Below are 22,104 nucleotides of genomic sequence, written 5' to 3'. Positions count from 1 at the left end.
GTTGCTACATGAGGCTCTCTCTAAGAGGCTGTAATATAAGAATTTTGAAATACTTGAGAACAAGGTAATTGTACCCTGCAAAAGAAAAGAAAAAGAGTTTTTAGAGTTTCTCTTTAAGGGGATCAATTCAACTAAAGTTTGTGAATTAGAGAGTTATGAGCATTTCTCATGGAGAATTGTTGATTCACCTGAAAGTTTGTGAATAAGAGAGTTATGAGCATTTCTCATGGAGAATTGTGGATTCACCTGAAAGTTTGTGAATAAGAGAGAGTTATGAGCATTTCTCATGGAGAAATGTGGATTCAACTGAAAGTTTGTGAATAAGAGAGTTATGAGCATTTCTCATGGAGAAATGTGGATTCACCTGAAAGTTTGTGAATAAGAGAGTTATGAGCATTTTTCATGGAGAATTGTGGATTCAACTGAAAGTATGTGAATAAGAGAGCTATGAGCATTTCTCATGGAGAATTGTGGATTCAACTGAAAGTTTGTGAATTCAGGAAGAATAAAATAAAGTTTTGAAATAGTCACTGACTATAATAATTTTGGAGTAACTGAAACTGTCGGGGTGGAAGCATAGAATTTTTCAGAGTTTTCTTATAACTTTACCTCTTGACATCAGTTCATTGAACCTAATCAAATCATATTGAAGAGCTCTACAAATTCGCCGCTAAATAAATACTTTGAGATATAAAATTAAATGTAAGCATATTTGAAGGTAATTTTCAACAATAATAATAAGGAAGCATAGAATTATTACAAAATTGGGATAATTTAGAGGGAGAAAGTATCAGTTCAAATGCGTAGGAATTGTTGCTCCATAGTTGAAAAGCGCTCCTAGCGTCGTACCATGACGTCGCTAACCAAGCAATTTTCAATTCTTATGATATGCCTGATCTCCCTTGCACACTTCTAACCATTTTACTTAATCACCCTAAGGGGAGCTGAACCCTGTGTGGCTGAGGGAATAGAACACTCGCATCCCAATGAAATGAACCGGGTTCGAATCGCAGTGATGGCTGGTCGATATGAATTCTGCCCCCGACAGGCACCGAACACAGTGCTGATGTAAAATAGCCTCAGCGGTAGACGGATCATGGGTTAAAGTCCACTTGCTGTCAGGTTAACCTCAGAAGAATTTTGTTTTTTTCCTCTCCGTGTAAGGCAAATGCAGGTTAGTTCCATCAAAAAGACCTCCATGAAGACTAATTGATACCTTGTCTTCCTGTTCTGGATTCAAAAATACAAGACCACGGAGTTGAACGTTGGTATTCGTAAACTCAAAAAATTAGTTAGGCTGTTCAACGAAGGTTATAAAGTAAAAAAATAATAAAAAAAATCGCCCTGTATGCATCATTTCTCAAATACTTAAAGATATGGTACAGTAACAAAACGATTACGCGTTTGTTACGGTTTGCAGAAATCGTTCAGGATGGTTATGATTAAAATTAATTAGTTCAGACTAACGTAAAGAACGTTCTGATTATTAATGTAGAGAAATATGGTGAATTTGACAAATGGACAGTGAGAAAAAGAAATCTGCATTCAAAAATTAGTTCACAACTTAGCCTCCAGGTGAGAAAGAACATCCAGGAGCGTCAATAACAAAGAAAGAAAGTGAAGATGCAATTTTTTTTCACGATCTAATTGCAGCTACATAAAAAGTAATTTTTTTTTTTGAAAGCTACACGGCTTTTCCTTCACGGAGAAAAAACATTCTCGTGAAATTACCGTACTGTATGATAATAACATTTCCGGTTAAAAAAAAACGTAATTTTGGTTTAAAAGAAGAAAAAAAATTATATATAATATATATATATATTCACATATGAAGGGAGAAAATTACCAAATGAATGGATATATATATATATATATATATATATATATATATATATATATATATATATATATATATATATATATATATATATATATATATATATAATAAATAAATAAATACAAGAAAACACTAAGAAAGTTAAGAAAAACAATAAGTAACATTTATTGCGCTTAAGCAGCAAGTAAACAGCACTCATTAGATAAGTTCAAAATGAAGAATAAAACAAAGAAAAATTATAGACATATGAAAAAAAGGGGGTGGGAAATAATAAGTAAAAAAAAAAAAAAAAACAATATTTTATTTAAAAAAAAAAAAAAAGTGAATTGTTAATTAAAAAACCGGAAAAAAAGCCGGAAAAAAAAGATATAATCTTTTCTTCAGCCCACACGATTATATCCGCAAAACAGAGTGCTTTCTGATATTGTATCAATAAAGCCAAAGCAAAATATATTAATACAATAGTGTGAGGAGCACTCAAAAAAATTTTTTTTATAAAATAACTACATAAAAATAGATCATAAAAAGTAAATATAACATGTAAAAACAGATAATAAAATAAAAGAAAAAGAAAAAATAAAATAAAAAGAAAAAACATTAAAAAGGGGGGACTATAAAGCGAGTAGCGAAATCATAACATAAATCATAATCATTAAATCATTCTTGAAAAATAACTGTCCATGTAAGTATTTTATGATTAATTTTACCTAAATCATTACCAGAGCGTTTCGGTAAAAATTATCAAGCTTTTGGTATTCCCATAAAACCAAGACCATATTCCGTTAATTTTAGCACATTCTGGTAATTTTGACCATACTTTCATCTGAGTGTTGAAGCCCACTTCTATGTCCTTAGGCCCATAAATTTTGTTACCGATATTTCTGTTTTTTCTTGGATTGATATAATATGGAGAACGATTTTGCAACAGCTACTGCTGGCTTTCTAAAACACTCGTAAATTAAAGGCGACATCTTTAGATCAAATTGTAAGCGTTTTATTGTAGATTTCTTTTACACGAATTCTATATAATTTATATATATTCCAAGTTGCATCGTCATTAGTCAGACAGAACGGGTAAACACTATACTAATATAATCAAGGTAAGATTAACTAATAGGGAAATAACATCAAATCTACCAGAATATGGTAAAATTTACAGTGTTTCTAGCTCTACGGAAACACCAAAAAACTCCGTAATTTTTTCCGAAGCGCTTTAGTAATCATTTCGGTAAAATAAATAATAAATAATTGCTTGATAAGAAGTAATACATTTTGATAAGTGTGGTAAAATATGTTAATTTTGTCATGGCACCTTAGATCATGGAATATATTCATTTATTCGGACAAATTTTCTTTTCAGTTTCGTGAGATTTACTAAGTGTGTGGTAATAAGAGTTATAGTTTCGAAAACCAGAATTTCCAATAAACCATTTATACATTACCAAACCGTAATTTTATCAGAATTTTTTTCTCCGAGTAGTAATAAAGAACCAAAACATAAATGTAAAAAATACCGAAAAATGGCCATTAAACTTAAAAATACATCAGTCTAGAGAATACTAGCTGAGTAGCCATTTACCTTAAAAAATATTTTTTAGGAAATATCGGGCAAGAATTAAGAATATTGTAGGGAGTTGTAGAGACAATTAGGCATGACCTCTAACTATGTTCGGGGGCCCCAATAAGGGAGGAAGGTGGGCGCACGATGTGCCCACTTAAAGCTTGGGGGGGGGGATTTTTACACTAAATAAAGCGAATAGTTTGGAGGGGAATTTAGAATTTGTCCAAGAACGCCTCCAAGAGCTTGGAGGGGATGGGGGCCACTGACCTACATGTCCTAACCTTATCCAAATTTTGTATTCTGACATATCACGTTCTATAAAATGATGTAAAAATTTTTAAGCCTCGAATTCATAAATTTTCAAAATCAAAAAACTTTTTCCACTGAATCAATTTTTTTTCAAATTCAGCATTTTTTTACTATAATTAAATAAAATAATAAATATTTACTAAAAGTTATATTTTAACTTTGAGTAAATATTTATAATTTTTTTATCTTTAGGAAAGCAGAATTATCTACAGATAGAAACAGATAGAATTATCTTTGGGTAAATGTGTGTAAAATTATGTGCAAAAATTTTTTAATTCACTGAAAAAGTTCTTAAATAGCGAAATACACAAAAAGTAAAATTAACTATATTAAAGTGAAATAATTAGTTAATTTAATTTTCAATTCGTCTAAAAAGTTCTTAAAAAAATAACGAAATACGCAAAAAGTAAACTTAACATTAAGGAGGCCATACTTTGTCCCGCTCTCTTGACCAAACTATTGTGACCATATCTCCCAAATGGCTGCTATCCCCTAATATTTAGGGGTCAGATATTTAAATCCCTCGAAAAAAGTACATTTATTCAGAGAAAGTACGTTTTTGTGTTTGAGTTCGAAACTTAAAATATCGTCTGAAACTTATTAATTTGCATATTTGAGGTCATCCCCTCGAGCCATTAAGATTGAATCCTAGAACGTGAAAATCTAATCTTTAGATCAAAAGTTATTCAAAATTTTTAATTTCTTTAGCGCACTGAAAATCAGGTATAGGCACAACTTTAAACATTAAAACATATATTGACGATATTCTAAATGTAATATTATGTGTCGTAGTAATTACGACAAAATAGTAAACAAATTATCTTGATCTAAAAAAAGAGTAGCTTCTAGAAACCTACTTATGTTTCTGACATAAATACAACCCAGCCGTCTTATATGGATTAATATCCTTCAATATCTAGTGCCAGTTATTGGCAAGGAAGGAGAGGAATAATAATGATTTTTATGTCACTTGGCTCATAATTAAAGAGTGGTAATTTCATCATGTCATTCGACTGTAGTTGGCATTTTAAGGATTGTTAGATGAACCTGAGATTAAAGCTATAATAGGTTGTATTATTTATACTAGTACAATTTAAATTTATTTTTAGTACAGTAAATGTTATAAACAACATCGTTTAAATTGAGGCATTTTGATTCAAGTTAATTCTTTCCGGTATTTGATTAAAATTGAATGACTTGTAAAAAACATTTTAGAAATCATCCGTTGTGTTTATTATATTGGTAGTGGTAGTATAAGTAGTAGTGGTGGTGGTGGTGGTAATAGTAGTAGTGGTAGTAGTAGTTGTATATATCTAGCATTATTATTATTATTATTCAAAGGAAAAATGTATAATGTCAGATTATAAAATTATAACTTTGCAGTTTTTTTTAAACTATCCCAATATGTGGCGGAGATTTTTCTGCTTCAAAAAATAAACTCAACTTACTATTATTTAAAAAATCTATTAAAAGCTTGCTATTATTTAAAAAATCTATTAAAAGCTTGCTATTATTTAAAAGCTTGCTAATAAATAATAAATTAGGTTATTCCGTATTCTTAATGCTTATCATTTATATAAATTCTTACCTCTTTTTGACAATCAAGCTTTTTTCTCTACCTACCTCTAAAAAATCATTACAATTGTTTTATTGTCAAATAAAGAAAAACAAAGATCACAGAAGTAAAAGTATTCCAAGTATTAGTTTCAACGCGAAAACAAAACAAAACTAACTTAGAATGTACGATCAAAATGAAATTTCGTACACAGAGATAGATTTCACTGAAAAAAGATGTTTAATTAGTTTTAAATATTTTTTAAGTCAGCACTTATAATTTAAACATAAATTTATTTTATTCATTGTATATTTATTCACATTCATCATTCCTATTTTTCATAAACTATATTTTAAATTTTTCTTTAAAAAAAAAGGAAGATAATTCCTAAAACACCAAAATGTTAAATTATTGATTAATATTAAAAATGAGGCAAATATTTAGCGCACTTTAAATTATTCTAAATTGAATATTATAACCGAAAGAAAAATTTATAGCCACTTTTTATAAAATGTAGATGGAGCCACTTAAAGACGATGACAAATTAACACAACATGAAATTAAAGAATTTTTGTATTTAAGACATTTTAGAGTTGTATTTTTATTGTTTTTTTATTTAAAAAAATATTAAAATAGCGTAACTTCACTTTTATGCATTAAAATGTACAGTAATGAAAATATGAACACTTGCCTTAAGAACTAAAAGTTTTTGACGTAATTAGTGATTCACGGGTATATAGTATATAGAATAAAATTTTGAAAAAACGTATTTAATTTTCGTTTAATTGATAAAATTTGTAAGCATACTTAAATTTTGAATGCAATAGGTTCTTATATGAAATCTTTTATTATTATTTTATTGTATAAATTTGTTTTCGTTTTATTGTTTTCTTATTTTATTGCTTTGTTTTAATATTTTTTTTATTGTATAAATTTTCATTATTTTAAAACTATCTTAAACAATATGCTGAGATCAAAAGAATACAAAAACATTTAATCCCGAATAAAACTGTATTTTTATTAAAAACTTTTTTTCATTAAATAAAATTTTTTTATTAAAAACTTTACCAAAATACGGAAATTGTGATGCCATTATAGTCAATTCATATTTTCCAGCTTTTAAAATTTCTTCTAATTTCATAAATTTATTTTTTTAATCGTTCTAATCCTGTTATAATTAAATTAAATCAATTATTTACATTTTATCACATATTATAAAAAGCGGATATAATTACCTTTATTCTCTTCTTAACAATTATTGCACCCGATAACTTTTTAAGTCAATAAAAATAAACAACTGATTAATTCGGTGTCGTGTCAAAATTGAATATCAAAATCGATTTTTAACTTAATTTTTCTTAAAGTTATTTTGTTTCTCTAACCACAAAAAGTTTTCGGTTACAGAGTTGTATTCAATTCTAATGATCTTTTTGGCGATTACGTTGTAGCCAGGTTATTTTAAATGTAATATTGATAACGCGGATTTGCTTTATTTTTGGCTATATTATCTACCAATTACTCGCCAAATTGTAGATTTTTTCTCTTGATCTCAGATGCCCGATTGCAAGTATTCAATTATTGGTAATTAGAATGCCTTGGAGTCAGGATTGATGTTTCTTTGTACACCCGGTGGCTCCTCAGTTCGACAGTTGGAATGTTTTACAAAAATTGTTAAATTAAAAGTTAATCTGTCTTCGTCTCAGTAAAGAGATGACTAAATATTTCATTTGGATGATTTAATATGTTTTCAAATTTTTAAATGTCTTAAGTTTGCTTTGTTAACTTTAAAATATGCAGTTTAATAAAAGCGTAATGTTTTTCTTTGATCATATCTCTGCAGTATCCTTCTTTCAATACAGAAGAAATTTTCGCTACTACCACCCACCACGATAAGCAGCGGCCAGGATAGCCTGGTTGGTAGGGCGTTAAACTCATGTTTGTGAGCTCAAATTCGAAGATTCCCTGTGTATTAAACTGGTAGCTGATGTTGTTGTTGTTGTTAATTTACGTCGCACTAGAGCTGCACAATGGGCTATTGGCGACGGTCTGGGTAACATCCCGGAGGATGATCCGAAGACATGCCATCACAATTTTGATTCTCTATGGAGGGGATGGCACCCCCGCTTCGGTAGCCCGACGACCTGCGCGTGAAGTCGAGCACTTTACGGTAGCACAGTTTAACGAGAACCCATACCTCACACCCTCGGTCCCTACGCAGACTGATCCAAGTGGTCACCCACCCGCACACTGACCGTAGCCAGTGATGCTTGACTTCGGTGATCTGCTGGGAACCGTGTCTTAACGATCAGTAAACTCTGGGACAGGTAGCTGATGTACTAGTCACTAAGTTCTGCACATAACAAATCAATAACTCTGGGAGTACTGAAATGGAGATCGATCGTTCTGTGGTTCAGATCAAAATTATGATCATTGGATGAATGAAAGAGTATGATTGGGTCAGTAGACCCCATCCCCCCAAGCTCTTGGGCACATTCACCCCCCCCCAAAAAAACATTTGCTAACTTCCCCCTTCCTTGTTAGCTTGTTGTATTTATGCACTTAAAAAAAATTCTCTCGTCTAAATTCCCCCTCCCCAAAACTATTCATTTTATTCAGTGTAAAATTCCCCCCCCCCAAGCTTTAAGTGGGCGCATCGTGCATCGTGCTCCCACCTTCCCCCCTGATGGGAGCTCCTGGATTGGACCCTCGCTGTAAAGCGGGCTGTGACGTATGTGCGACTGAAGTCTTATTCCTGGCCATAGATGGTGCCAGTGAAAAATAAGAGGCGCACCCTCTGCTTAAAAATTCCTTTAATTTCTGTAAAAGTCTTACTGGTAATGGCAAGTGTCATAAGTAACAACAATAACAATGATAAATATCATACCAATTCTTCCATGATATGTGTACAAAAATAGAGAAACGTGTTGAGAATAAAAAAAATTTGAAAAATTTGTTTTGTAAAACATAAGGGCTGATTTATATTTTATATAAAAACAAACCCAACTTTCCATATAGCCCTCGCAGGAATTTAAAGTTTACAATGAATTTTGAGCAGTTCTGAGCTTTATTTTTCAAAGTAACGTCTCCTTCCGTTTTGTTTTTTTTTTTTAGTTAGTTTAGTTGTTTAGTTTCTGTAGTTACATTTCTATTCCGGAGCATTGCACTCAAAAACTTTAAGACTTTTTTAACTATTACGTTCGAATAAATGGACGCAATAAGTTGAAATATTTTGAAGAACAATTCCACAAAATGTTCTCTAACTGTTAAAGGAAAAGAAGGAACTGTATTTTTCTTATTGAGGCTAAACTGGATTTATTTTGGGCTTTCGTATTGTTCTCCTCGAAAGTATTATTTTGTGAAAAATGTTTAACAAAATTCATCTATATATATATATATATATATATATATATATATATATATATATATATATATATATATATATATATATATATATATATATATATATATATATATATATATATATATATATATATATATATATATATATATATATATATATATATATATATATTCATATATCATTCATATATATATATATATATATATATATATATATATATATATATATATATATATATATATATATATATATATATATATATATATATTCATATATCATTCATATATATATATATATATATATATATATATATATATATATATATATATATATATATATATATATATATATATATATATATATATATATATATATATATATATATATATTCATATATCATTCATATATATATATATATATATATATATATATATATATATATATTCAACAATAAAATTGTTCTACAATAAATCATAGACAATAAATCACTGGGTTTAAATTCATTTATTTTGCATATTTTTACCTTCGATTACACTTTTTTATATTTTAAAACTTTTAATTTTTTTTATAATTTTCCTTCTCATTTTCTTTCGAAAAAGTATATTGAGAAAAGTAACCATCTTTAGTAGCACTGTACTTCTTTAAACAACATTAAGTTCTTTGAGTTTCATCCCTGCATCTAAAAAGTAATAACAATTAAAATTTTATAAAAATATTCATGTATCTATTTTTTTTGTTTATGAAAAGAAATTTTTTTAATCACAGCTAGTAGTTTTCATGAGATTGTTCTACGGCATAAATATGAAATTATTAAGAATCGATTGTTAAATTTCAAAATGAATTATTTGGTTGAAGTATAATTGTTGAAAAGTGTTTGAAAAAGCAATATGATTTAAGAGGATAGCCTAAGAGGATAAATTTATTAATTTAGCAATTTAAGAGGAAATATTAGTATTCTGGAAAAGTTAGTATTTTTTATCTGAATTCTACATTTCTCTCCAAACGTCAGCATTGACTAACATATATTGTTCATAAATTTGTGCACAGATACATTGTTCCTGTGATGTATAAAATGCCTGATAGTTTGAAAAGTTCTATTCTGAGAGAACTCATCGCGAAAAATGCTTGTGTTTTAATAGTTTACATATTTCTTACATTTAATTTATCACTTAAAAAGATCGACTTCTGTTAGTCCTGTATGAAACGTTTAATGTTAGACAACGACTTTAAAATAAGAAACAAATTTTAGAAAATTAATTATGCCCAACTAAGGGGGTGTTTTATTTCTAAAGAATTTTAAGTTCTTAAGACTCTCTATAAAATTCTGAGCACTTTAATAAAATTCTACCTCATTAGATTAAAAATGATACGAAATTATGGACATACTTCTTAACTACTAGTTGTATGATGCGTTTAGCTTTTATTTTATATTTTTTATTGAATTCAAATCCCTGTAAGAGTTTGATGATTTGTTCCAGTTCAATTTCATAAAATGCTTAGAGGTTTTTCTTCATAGGGTGGCGAGTATTAATGAAGACGAATGTGTGCCTAACGTAAATTAAGATTTATTTTCAGTGTTCTATCTATTCTGTATTTTTCCTGTTCTTAATGTTGCATTTGTATTGATCAGTATTATGTACTTATATAATGAATATGCACTATGAATTCTATTAAACTAATAGACGAATAACTACAAATAAATTATATTTTCTATAATTGGGTAAATTGTTCTTTTTTCTGCTTTTGTAAGAATTTATAATATATATGTATCATAAATAATTACCATATCATATTTAAAAAATTTATAAATAAGTAGAAATAAATAAAAATAAGATAAGGATTAAAATTTTTCTCTAAATCTATTTTATCGTATTTTATTTTACAGCCAACTTTGAACAGCCGACCCAATTCTGAGTTTACGACTACCAGATTTCAACTTCGTAACCATGTGACTTAGAAATCTGACCGATGAAGAAAAAAAATCCTAGATCAAGCATTACGATAAACATCGTGAGACACTTTTCAATGTAACTAACCCGCATTTATGTTATATCGAGGACAAAAATATAAAACCCTCACACGATAAGCCCGGCTGCAAGGGGATTCTGATCCATGGTCCTTCCATAACTGAGGATATTTTTATGTCAGCACAGTGGTCAGTGCGAACCAGGAGCAGATTTTTTATCAACCAGTCACAGCTGCGAAAACCTGGTTCACCTCATTGGGAGGCAAACGCTCTGTCCTCCGATCCACCGCGACTTAATCTACATTTTCTAATAAATCTCATTAAAAAAATAAAAAGCTCTAACGATCTTACTGCAAAAGGAAACGTTAAAAGTAATGTTAAAAACCAAGCACCCTCAGATAAATGAAAATTGTACAAGTTAGCACAAATTTCTTACTAGTAACGTCGGAATGTCGGTCTGATCGTAACTCGGCAGGGTATAATAAAGATATATTCTGTTATTAGAAACTATTTGAAATGATGAATCATCAAGCTGTGCAATATCATTGTTAGGTTCTGATAGTGAACCTCCCGGTCGGTTTGAGTGTGATACTCGTCGAAGCATTACTTCGTCCTTAGAATATGAATCACTTTTCCCTATAAAAACAAAAAAAAAATACATTTTATAATAATTGATAAAAATGGAATATCAAAAAGCATAAAACTCAGCATTTATCTAAAGCAATACAGCATAATCATGTCTTTAAACAAACAAAGTCAAAAATAGCGTCGGAAATAAAATAATTGCCTTGTTTGAGTGGTGAGAAAGTTCCAGTTTTGTTTACTTTGCGATGCATAGCCTTAACTTCTAATGAGTCTATTATTTTTTCTACATTAGCTTATTTTTTGTGTTCTGCCTCGAAGTCAAAAATAATCTGGTGCAGTACTTGTTTTAGAAAATAAAATCGGAATAACTTCGAGGATCAAGTAAGTGAAGCTAGCAATATTTTCAAAAGCCGTTAGCCCAATATTTAAAAGTATCTTTCTCAAATAATATAATTAAAGAAAACAGACAATCTTTTTTAAAACTACCTCAAGTACCATCAATAGTGCTGAGACGAAAAACACGGGGATATGAGCGAAACTTTAGTTTACTATAATTGTCTGTACGCTTTAGAAATTTCAATGCGTGTTGAACAACTTTAACAGAGACAACTTAAATATGGTGCTCAATTAAGTTACACTATCTTAAACTTGATCAAACAATGCGATGTTTCAACCTAAACATAATCAGCGTTAAACTTAATACTTTATTTAAAGTATCAAATTCCACCTTATTATGCCCATATTACGATCCGAAATTTGTACCATATCATTGTTCGAAGTACAAAGATTGCAGTTAAAGGTTGATCTGATTTTCTATAAATGTTCCAATGTCTCTTTTAACGTTATTTTTCAGCAAAAAAGTAAATAACCATTAAAATATATATATCTAATAAAAACTATAGCTGAATAAAGTTAATTTTGGCCATACATTTTTAAAAAATTGGTAAATATTGACCATTGAACCATTGGATATAGCATTGAACCACAAATAAAACTCAGCTTCAATGTGAAAACCACTATGCAGGGTAAACATTAAATCATAATAACACTCATCCGTTTCCTGAAAACCAGACGAAAATCACTGCCCTAAAATAGACATTTAGTCTTTAAAATATTAAGAAAAATAAAGAGAAACAAATTAAAGTATGATGATGATGGTACCTATCCCTCTGAATCTGAATCATATCAGATCAATGAGTTCGCTTAACCTAAATACGTCCAAACCATACATAAGTGCTTTCAGAAGGTTTATGCTTATTAAGTTAACGCAGTTAGGCTGATCTTGTTAGGTGAGTTCGACTACTTTAAATACCTTCAAACCATACATAGCTCTCTTTGGAATGTACTCGAGTAACAAGCTAACGCAGTATATCAGTTGTTGCGTTACAAAGTGAGTTCATTTATTTTAAATACCTTCAAATAAATCATAGCTTTCCTTAGGATGTCCTCGAGTTCTAAGCTAACGTAGTACATCAGTTGTCCTTTACTTCAAAGATCTTCAAACCATACATAAGTCTCTTTATAATGTTCCTGGAATACCAAGCTAACTCAGTATATCAGATGTTGCGAAGTTAGTTCATTTACTTTAAATACCTTCAAACCATACATAGGTCTCTTTATAATATGTTCAAGTACCAAGCTAACGCAATAAATCTGGTGTTGCAAGGTTTCATTTACTTTAAATAGCATCAACCCATACATAGGTCTCTTCAGAATGTCCTAGAGTACCAAGCTAACGCAATAAATCAGGTATTGCGAAGTGTGAGTTCATTTACTTTAAATACCTTCAAACCATTCATAGGTCTCTTTAGAATGTCCTCGAGTATTAAGGTAACACAGTATATCAGGTATTGCGAGGTGAGTTCATTTACTTTAAATATCTTCATACTATTCATAGGTCTCTTAAGAATGTCCTCGAGTATTAAGATAGCGTAGTATATCAGATGTTGCGGAGTTCGTTTACTTTGAATACTTTCAAACCATACATAGGTCTCCTTTAAAAGGTCTTACCAAGTTAACTCAGTTAATCAGATGTTGCGAAAGGGCATCTGCTCCACTACACTTGGTGCAAACTGAAAATGTCTTAACACCATGTTAAAATATGGGGATCTTATAAGTATATATTAAGGTATAAAAAATACAACATCATACTTGTGTTCGAATTGATTTTTTTCTTGTTTTTCACATTTTTTGGTTAATTCAACGCAATGAAATAAAAGTCTACTTAGGTAAAATAAATAACCAGATGAGGCATTACTAACGCGTTGTTTAGGTGTTAATGAGACATAGGCGAAAATGTTTGAGATTTTTGCGAAGCATTTTCCACCACTTAGCAAATATCATATTGAGTGTACTACCGAGATATATTATATTAATACAATTATAATAGTAATATTATATTGAGTGCTTGATAATATATTGTGATAAATATCAAGATAATAAATTAATAATATTGTAAAAAATTCCTTAAATGTAAATAATTACGGATCCAATTATTGTAAAAAGTACTGGCACTTAGGTTGCCAGTACTTTTTACCGTAAATTTCATTTTTACCGGAACATGTTACGGAACAAAAATCGGATGTATTGTAATTTTTATAGTAATAATTACCGTGAAATCGCTGAATCCCTCTTAACAAATTAATATTGCTGTAAAAATTACGATATAATATTTTATGGTGAAATGAATGATGCATCCAAAGCATCCAAAGTACCAGTACTCTAAAACGTAATTTGATCCAAAATTTTTTACTGTATAGCACAGCGTGATATCATACAAAAGTGAAAGTCAATAACTCTAATGAAACGCCTGGCGTTATAAAGTAATATTTAAATAAATAAAAGAATAATAATTTTTTGATTATTTTTTCCTGAAAATATTAAAACAAAAGTTACCAAATCAGGGTATTCTTATGTGTTGAATCAAATAACAGTGAAATGTTACCTAGTCATAAAAATTAAATTTGAATAAAACAAAAACCAATATAATTTTTATATAAATTAGAATTATAAATTAAAAAGTATAAATTTTTACATAAATTTCATATTATTAAGATTTTACGCTAGAACACTTTTCAAATGATGTGCTTAGTGGCTTAGCTTGGTATCGAGAGCAGCAACCATGTTTTGTAAAGCAAACCACATAAGACTAAAATAATGAAGGATTTAGAATCGCATTCAATAACTCTCTCAGACAAGTTTATCAACACACAAGATAGACAAGTGGTTAGACTACAAAGATTTTGCCCTTCTTTATTCCTTAGAATAAACTTTGTTCTTGGAGGTCAAATTAAACAAGTAGTCAATTTACAAGGCTAGTCGACAGGTCAAGTTTCGTGATATTTGCAATCTACGTTCGAATTCTATCTATAGATCTTTCTTTCTATCAGATTTAAGTATAAAGACAATTCCGACAGACAGAAACAAAAAACATGAAATTTGATATTATTTACTTACCAGCAAAAATTCTAAGCACTAACAGGTCAAAACACACTAAAACAATAGCAAATTTCATTTTCTCTATTTAAAATTAAACTAACCGTTTAAAACTTAGAGAAAGAAAGAAATTTGTCAAGTTATGCGTAACAAGATATTTAAATAAAAAATCAAGATCATGATTTATTAATTCAGTCATCAAATTTGCTATAGGTGATATTTAACAAAACATCAAGAAAGATTTCTACTTTAAAAGTAACTATTGTTCTTGTGTCTAATTAATTATTTTTTCAAACATTTCTCGTGATATAAGAATGAATTCCTTAAAAAATTGATCGTAATGAAGAAATAAATTGTGTTATTTCCTTTTCTCATTGAAATAAATTATTTCCTGTTAGATTATTTTAAGTTTTAACTTAATTAGAAAAATGAAAATTTGGAATTACTTGATTTGTGCTTTTGTTTTTCACATTAGCTTACGTAGCACAAAGTACCCTGCCTTTTTTTATTTTTTAAGAGTTTTAAATTCAACTATAATTTCAATTCATTGAATGGTAAGTAAAGAAAATTAAGTTTTACTCTATAAAGCGAAGTCATTGGACAAAAGTTACTTATCCGCGCCAGAGAACTGCAAAATAATCAAATACTATTATTGATACCAATTAATTAGTTCTGGTAATTAGCACTACTTATATGATGGAACTTCACGCTATTTTTAATAGATACCAATTATGGTAACAGAGAAATTACTGTAGGCACTTTGGTAATAGTTAGTTCTTCCTTAGGATTCAGTTATAGGGATATGTTCGGGAAAAAATAGCTTGATTGATTTAAATTTCGAGTATTACGAATTAACCTTGAGCAACAGCATCATGCCAAATGATACTGATTGCTATTACTCTTCTTATTACTTTGATGCTTATTACTTCTTACTGATTGCTAATCCATGAGATGAGCATATGAAAAAAATATTTTTTTCTACACATGATGACGTAAAAATAAATATTTTAGCTTTATTAATTGAGTCAGAATAGTTCTTTCAGGTTTGTGCATGATTTTGTGAGGTTGATCATAGCTGTAGAATAGTGAATTGCTCGATTTCAATTCTATCTTGAGACTTTTGTCAGAGCTCGACCCCGTTTTATATTCAATTAAATTTTGCGCAGAATCCCATAGGATTTTCTACATACATTATACATGGATCATTAATACATTATGCATTTGACCTTAAATACATTTGACCTCAAATCGAGATTTACTGCCTTTATTGCTAAATTTTCTAAGATGAGGAAATATTTGAAAAAAGCAAAGTGCAACTTTTAAAAGATTTAACTATTCTAGAGGCTAAAAAGCATGAAATAAAATAATGTTTGAAAAGTTTAAACAGCAATTTTCCTATGGTTCGGCAAAAAACTGTAGTAAATAGAATATTGGGTGTAATTACTAAAAATCTACTTAATGTAAACTCAATTCATTTTCCAAATACTGTGTGTTATAAGAATATCTTATCAAAAACTTGTAAAGAAAGTTTCAATGTCCGGGGTGTTACTATTGTTATCCAAAAACCACTGCCTTTTAACCATTTTTCTTTAAATATTTCATTAGAAATTCTTTCCACACATTTTATGACGAAATTTATCTAAAATGACCATAATGTCTGAAAAATTAACTGAGACTATATCAATTCTTATAAATTGCGCCCAATATTTTATTTCTTATTTTTTCATGCAGAACCAGAGAAAAGTTGGTATTTAATTTTTTTTAGATTATCAATCAATCAATGAATTTACTGACATTTGCTAAAAAAATTTGTGGATGCAAAATTTAGCAGGAAAATGATAGATATAATGAAAATAAATATGTATCTGCTCTTCGTTCTGTGTCAACTGACTCAAATATATTGATAGTATTACAGGGATAAGTTGGATTTATGGCAAAATGCTGAAATTATATTATTTCGTCTTACAAATGCTGAAAGATTCTATCAATGAGTCACTTAATTTTGTCAGCTATTTTAACTTGAGTTTTGCTAATTTTATAATATTGTGCATGTTAAAATAATTATTGCTTTCCATGCTATGCCTATCTAAACATAGTCGTATACCCGGATGCGCTGTGGGCCAGAAGACTTTGAAGATCTTTGGCCAAAAGTCAAAAATTAAATTTTCAACTAAAATATGTGTAGGCAGTTTTAATATAGTCCATATTAAGTATTCATAATCATTCCAAACATTATAATTTACGTTTTGAACCGACGAGAGTACAATGTAATGAAAAATATGTTACAAAAAATTTTAAATGTAACTTTTACATTTTTATCTCAGAAATATATATAGGAATTTCACCTTACTGTTACATTTTTATCAGAGTAATTAGTCTGAAATTACAGTACAATTTTTCAATTTGTTGGATTATTTAATACTCTTGACAAACTTATAGTTTATATCTCATCATTAGACATTTTACAATGTTTGAATGACTTTCGAAACTTAGTTCCAAAAAGTTCCACGAGGTAATTAGCTAAACTTTTTTTACTGTCTTCTTTGATGTTTCTTCCTTCGAAAAAACCTGCTCCATTTTGCCCGCATTGCAAGGTGGACAAAATATACCGAAAAACAAAAATTACTTTTTTTTTATGTTTTCGCGTTATTTTGTAATTAATTCGCGTTATTTTGTAACATTACTTCGGAAATATAATTTGCTTTTCATTTTTAATATAAAATTACGAAAATTATTATATTTTCATTGCTTTATTTAATTATTTAAGCGGACTATGTTATTTTTTTTATTTTTGCTCGCCATATTTCAGCCGCCATTTTGTTTTTGTTTTTTTGTTTTTATATTTTTAGTGTAGTTCAAAATTTCAACTATGAATTCAATTTACCTGCACATATGAGCCCCCAAATTTTGAAACAAATTTTATCGAAATACTAATTTTGGCCACGAAACCTTAGATGCTGGCCCACTGTGGGATGCAGAGACCTTCAAGCCAGGCAGTGGCCACTTTAGATTATTTTTCACCTGAGTTTATTTTTATCTTCTTATTTTTAAAAAACAAATAAACAAAGGGGAGAAAATTATTGAAACTTCTTTGTAAAACATCTCCGAACTCGTTTCTAATAGAAATTAAAAATCTGAATTGAGAGAACAATGCAAAGAACAAAAGTTACATAATTTGTTTTTGATTACCTGATTACAGGTGAAACTGCATAAGAACTTAATTAAATAATTCCAACAAATTAATATCCTAACCAATAAACTAGTTTTTTTTTCAATTTTATATTAATATTTAAAAAGAAAGTTGTCGAAACTAGTGATAGTTGTCGAAACTAGTTGAAAATGAAAAACAAATTTTAAGAAATTTTCGTTTAGAAGCTATTCTATTACAATTGTAGGAAAAGAGGACGGACCATGAGAATACAAAGCCAATCTAGAGAGTTTTTTTTCTAAATAAAGTCTCTTTTTTTTACAACTATTGTCTTAAAATTGTCATTCCAAATGTTAAAAAATAAATAAATGAATAAAAATAAAAATTCAAATATACACTTTCCGAAATAAAACTCTCACTTTTGACTATTCAGCTATCCTTGAGCAGTATTTCGCTAACTTTAAGAATTAATTTTGATTTTAACGTTAACTCTAACATGTAGGACGAAAATGTTTCCTCAACTCGAAACCTCTTCGTAGTGCATTGTGGGAGATTGTTAACTAGAATGACGAGACTAGAATAAAGAATACACAATCGAAAATAAACTAATGAATTGAACTGACCGGTTTGCATGGAGGTCAAGAAGTTCTTGTACCAGGAAGGTCCGGAGTTCGAATCCCTCTTCCGGTAATGGTATAATTTATCTAGCAGTTCTTGTTGTGTCGTGCCGTGTATATGGTGCCCAAGTTAAAATGATTGTTTAAAAAGTTAGGCACTGAACGGCTTATTTTGGGAAGAAAAATAGAATAGAGAAATATTTCTCTAATTTTGACAAAATTCAGTTCCTCGAAGAAAAAATTATAGTTATTTCGTTACTTTGACGAAATTTTTGCTTGGAGCATATAACAGAAAATCATTTTGTCAACAACGGAGAAACTTTCGTGATAATCGAGTATCCATTTTTTACAGTGTATATTAATAACCAACTATTGCAAAATATGATATAGTTAAAACAGTATAGATGTGCATTTTGCATAATCAATGAATTCGTTTTTATTGTAAGTTAAATAAAAGGACTCTAAATATCTTTAACATTAGCAAAAACTTTAATGATAATTTAATAGTTTAATCAGTTGGATTAGCAGTTATACTATACTTATTCCAAACTATTGAATAGATCCTTCAGTTTTTTTCAAAAACATTTGAATTTATTTATATAGAACTAGAAATGCAACCAATCACTAATGAATAAAAGTTTTTTCAAAGAAGTCAGAGTAATTCTTCTTTAATCATCTTCATGGAATTTACTAATTCCATTTTAATTAGCTGTCAAAATTTATATTTTCCTTTAATGATACTTCTTAACGAAAAGTCTTTTTGAAACTTTAATACCCGAGAAATATTTTACTTAAATTTCCTTTTTTTCGTTCGAAGGAAGCTCATTAGATGTAATATTCAGAATCTTTTCCTTTTTAAAATTTCAAAGAGAGAATTATGTTTCGTAAAAAAATAAAATCGCTTTAAATTTATTTTAAGAGCATATTTCGAATATTTTATTTATTTTAATTTTTAATTCATTAAGTATTTACATAATTTAAAAAATTATTATTTTTAAGAAAATAGTCATAGTATATGTTTATTTATGCATGCACTGAGAAAAAGTACGGTGAAAACTACCAAAATATGGTAAAATTTTCCTGGTTTTTGGCTCTATGGAAAAAATATAAAGCTCGGTAGTTTTTAAAGAAGAAATTTGGTAATGATTTGCATAAAATTAACAGCATGGTTTTATTTATAATATGTAATAAAATTTGGTAATTTTATAATGATACCTTATAGTATGCCATAAAACTATTCATTTGGTTCAATTTACTTTTCTGTTTTATATTTTTTGCTTAATATGTGGTAGAAAACTATAATTTTGAAAACCATAATTTTCTATAAGCCGTTATCATACGAACGGAAAAATAACTAAATGAAAAGTTTAAATACGGTCATAAACCCAAAATATAGTTTCCTTTTTTTTTACCAGAAATGTTATTTCCCTACAGTACAGTAGTTTTACCAGATTTTTTTTCTCCGTGCGTAAAGAGAGAAATATAATAGACAATAACACTTTTATAACTTTTGACTAGGGATTAGGGACTAACATTAAATATATTAACTAATTTGAGTAGAGGACATTTTAATTATATTTTATTAATGACTGATTTTCTATGCCTGCTTTAGTAATACTTATTAATGTTGTATTAATTATTAATTATTAATGTATTAATTAATTATTGGAAATAAATTTTACAACATAACAAATAGCACTAAAAAGAATTGCAAACAGAGTATAAATATTGATTACCTAAATCTATCTTATTATTTTAAATCAAAATAAGAAATTCACTATGAAGTTGCTTTAAAAACATTCCCAAACAACGATAGTTTTAACGTTTATATTCGACTACTCAGTACATTCGATTCATAAGCAATTAGTAAATCCTTAAAATCGTTTATTAATGTTGCAACATAAAAAGGCATTATTGACGGTCAAAATATAAATATGCATTATTAATAAACATAACATAAAAATACATTTTTATAACATTTCATAAATACTTGTAAATTAAAAAATTTCCTCTTATTTTTACATCTAAATGATCATTCATTTATATTTTCCTTTTCATGACTAAACAAAAAATTTATATCTTTTGTAAATTAAGTTAAATCTGGAACTTGAATGCTATACAATTTGCATAAAACTAGGTTAAGAGAAAAAAATTCATTGTACTTACTTTTGGCAACAAGGTTGACAAGGCGGAAATTAAACTTCCGTTGGAAAACTTTTACGAAAGAGTGTTTTTTAAAGAAAAAACCGTATCCTAAAAGATTATTCAAAGTTTTTTTATTTTTTTTTTTTTTGGAAATATCTTAAAGTATTCTTATAAACTAGCGCCATATTTTACTCGTTTTGTTCAAGCGATAAAACTTCCGTTTAAAATAGCAATTTCCGATTGACTGGGGAAAAAAACAATTTAAAAGCTTCGACTTCTTTATTATCATAAATTTCAAATACAGAAAAACAAATTTAAAATCACAGCTTTTTTTAAGGCTTCCGTTTTATTTGTGGAGGAAAAGTAGAAACGAAAATCTTGTGAGGGTGTTTTTTTAAACCCATTTTGTGTGCGCAGCTATCAAAGTTTAACTCCAGCTTCCAGCTAAGAATAATATTGTTGTTTCTAATGACACTTGGGCGTTCCAAGTTCTCCAGCCATAATCCTTTAGCGATTTAAGTCAGGATGATAAGCCTTTTGTTTGAAACGAGAGCACCGCAAAGGTGAAAGTAGGTCTAGACTCAGAATCTCATTTGTGAAGCTACTCACTCTATTTAGACATAAATCTGAAGGGGGTGAAAATATTCTCCTAATACCTGTACGCATGGTACTGCTCAGTGCTAACTACAGGACTTCCGATTCCAAAGACTTTAGTACGTATTACGTACTAAAGTCTTTTAGTACGTACGTTTAGTACGTATACGTAATCGGTGGGTCTTAGCGAAGTCCAGGATCGAAACCCGGCCCCCCTGAACCAGAGTTCGATTCTCTAACCACTGGGTTAACACGGCAGCTATCAATGTTACCTTGTAATTCTGACCACAAAGTAGAAGGCAATAGGTTTCAAGCATTGTGGCAAACTCGATTGCCTTGATTGATTGTTGATTGATTTTTTGATCGAACTGTTTCAAAATCAGTTCTTGAATTCATATCATAAATAACATTTTGTTACTTCATAGAGAAAAAAATCTGGAAAAATTACCACCGCTAATGTATAATAATTCTGTAATAATAAATCTGATAAAAATAAATAAATAAATAGTTATGGTTAATAAAAACAAAATGCACGGTATTTAAACCATTTATTTAGTAATTTTTATGTTCGTTTGGTGACGGTTTACTAGAAATTCTAGTTTTCAAAATTATAGCTCCAGTGAAAAATGCAAAACTGAAAAGTAAATTTAACCGAATGAACTGTTTTTATGCCGTCCTCTATGATATCATTAGAAAATCACTAAACTCTTTACTTTTACCAAATTTTATCACCGAAAATAAATCGAAGTATTATTGTTAGTTTTATTAAAGTGCTTCGTTTAAAACTACCGAGCTTTGCGGTGCTTACATAGTGCCAAAAATAAGATACATTTTACCATATTCTGGTAGTTTTGTCCTAACTTTTAATTTTTAATATTAGAAGTTTGTGAATAAAATTTTTGTTTTGCCACTTTATTGAAAGGTACAATGAAGCTGCTGAATGCATGTTCTGTAAAAAAAACATGCTGCTGTTTATTACAAAATCATTCGA

The 22,104-nt window shown here is 28.9% G+C and overlaps 1 long non-coding RNA gene across 2 annotated transcripts; it reads right to left on the bottom strand.

The window, feature by feature from the left end:
* Nucleotides 1-9,116: 9,116 nt before the first annotated feature.
* LOC139425321 (uncharacterized) lies at nt 9,117-20,777 on the bottom strand. 2 transcript variants are annotated; one of them, XR_015434902.1, is made up of 3 exons: nt 20,541-20,777; nt 11,026-11,225; nt 9,117-9,302 (listed from the first exon to the last, which is right to left on the bottom strand). It is a non-coding gene; the product is annotated as an uncharacterized LOC139425321 (long non-coding RNA). The 2 variants fall into 2 exon arrangements; XR_015434901.1 differs by lacking the exon at nt 20,541-20,777 and adding an exon at nt 14,631-14,756.
* Between the last annotated feature and the right edge of the window lie 1,327 nt (nt 20,778-22,104).

This window comes from Parasteatoda tepidariorum, chromosome 6, assembly GCF_982258835.1.
Source record: "Parasteatoda tepidariorum strain Cologne lab strain chromosome 6, Ptep-v5.0, whole genome shotgun sequence".
NCBI lineage: Eukaryota > Metazoa > Arthropoda > Arachnida > Araneae > Theridiidae > Parasteatoda > Parasteatoda tepidariorum.
The sequence above is the reverse complement of the archived record's forward strand: the minus strand, read 5'-3'. Positions and strand labels throughout refer to the sequence as shown.